The sequence below is a fragment of the Capsicum annuum genome, unplaced genomic scaffold (assembly GCF_002878395.1).
Source record: "Capsicum annuum cultivar UCD-10X-F1 unplaced genomic scaffold, UCD10Xv1.1 ctg57574, whole genome shotgun sequence".
NCBI classification, from domain to species: Eukaryota; Viridiplantae; Streptophyta; class Magnoliopsida; order Solanales; family Solanaceae; genus Capsicum; species Capsicum annuum.
Window position 1 is genome coordinate 1 of NW_025866092.1, and position 2,016 is coordinate 2,016.

General features: G+C 38.9%; 1 pseudogene; it reads left to right on the plus strand.

Annotated features, from left to right (window-relative positions):
- The first annotated feature begins 131 nt into the window (after positions 1-131).
- Positions 132-1,648, plus strand: LOC124893325 (annotated as a pseudogene).
- The last annotated feature ends 368 nt before the right edge of the window (positions 1,649-2,016 follow it).

Genomic DNA, 2,016 nt, shown 5'->3' on the forward strand with positions numbered 1-2,016 from the left:
CTCCTTCCTTGTTCAATCTCTACGAGTACAACACCACCTTAGTCAATAGTCTCAGGTACATCCAAGGAACTACATTTATAAACATACACTATGGCTGCAGTCCTGGTGTCCTATCCAACATACAACTGCAGAGCAATATTAGTTGCTCTATAATTGGAACAATCAACACTGGTGTGTTCATTACTGATGAAATTGTTACAAATGTTCTAGGATGTTCCTTCACCATAATGGTTCCTCTTGTTTCTACTGCTTATAAGAACAAATTGTGGGACTTAACTCTAACGCTGCAAGATGCTGTGAATGAGGGGTTTGAAGTGGATTACAGTGATGCCTCAGGTGGCTGTTTGGCATGTCAGGATTTAGGAGGTGTATTGAATTTGATCAAGAGTTCCGATGTCGTTGTGGAGACACAACGTTTTCTTTTACTTGTCGATATAATGGAAAGCCACCGGCGTATTTGATGCGACCAAACATTCAATTTGCAAGAAAGATTCATTTACTCAAGCTGACAACAGGAATTTTAGTTGCTGGAATTAGGATGTTACTCTGTTTCGGGATCTGATACACACAGTATAGAAAGTCATTCTACAAGTGCTTACGATTAATTAACGGCAAAACAAAAGATCAGAGTCTGGAGGCTTTACTTAAGCAATATAGTTCTCTGGAACCAAGGAGACACAACTATTGGGAAATCAAGAAAATGACACATGGATTCAAAGATAAGCTTGTTAAAAGAGGTTATGGAGGGGTCTACAAAGGTGAACTTTCTGATGGCCGTGCAGTTGCAGTGAAGATTTTAAAAGCATCTAAAGGTGATGGGGAAGAATTTATCAATGAAATTGCAAGCATCAGCTAGACTTCTCATGTCAATGTCGTATCTATTTTAGGATATTGTCTTGATGGGAGGAACAGAGCTCTTATTTATAACTTCATGGTAAATGGATCCCTCGAGAAATACATATATGGCGATGTTTCTCTCTTGGGACTTCACAGGTTGTATCAAATTGCTGTAGGAATTGTTAAAGGATTGGAGTATCTTCACCGTGGATGCAACAAGAGAATTTTGCATTTTGACTTAAATCCTCATAACATATTCCTGGATGAGGAATTCTGTCCTAAGATATCCGATTTTGGCTTGGCAAAACTATGCACCAGGAAAGAAAGGATTATATCCATGTTAGGAGCACGAGGTACGATTGGTTTCATTGCTCCCGAAGTAATTCGTAGGACCTTTGGACAAGTCTCACACAAGTCTGATGTCTATAGTCATGGAATAATGGTTCTAGAAATGGTCGGAGGAAGAAAAAATGTCAAGGAAGAAGTGAGCCATATAAGTAAGATATATTTTCCTTACTGGGCATATCAACATGTTCAGCTAGATGCAGAGGCGGATCTAGAATTTTAAGCTTGTGGGTTCCTTGGGCAAAATAGAAATCCAAAAAAAAAGTGAGTGATGGGGTTAGAATCCACAACCAAGAGGGCAATAATGTTTCAACATGCACTTGCTTTGCCACTAGACCAATAACACACTTTATTGTGGGTTCCTAGCTTATAATTTTTATATATTTACTAGATTTCTCAATATAAATACAAGATCCGCCCCCGGCTAGATGATGACCTAAAGCTACATGGAATTATAAGCAAAGAAGAAGAAGAAACTGCTAGGAAGATGATATTAGTAGGTCTGTGGGTGCATCCAAACCGATCCAGCACAAAGGCCATCAATGAGCAAGGTTATTGACATGCTAGAAGGAAGCCTGATCTTAGAAATCCCACCAAAACCATTATTATGTACTCCTTATTGTTCAGGAAGGCATTCTTTGACCACACACAGGCAATACCACTGAACGCCTCCTTAGTTTCTCCATCCAATTCATCACATTGTTCCGCTGAAGCATCAACAATTTCATAGGCGTATATGTATTTTCACAGCTGCCAAAGACGGAACATTCCACAAGTAGTGAACTTGTATTTTTCTTAAATTGTGAGTTTGATTGGAATAATTTACAGTGAAGA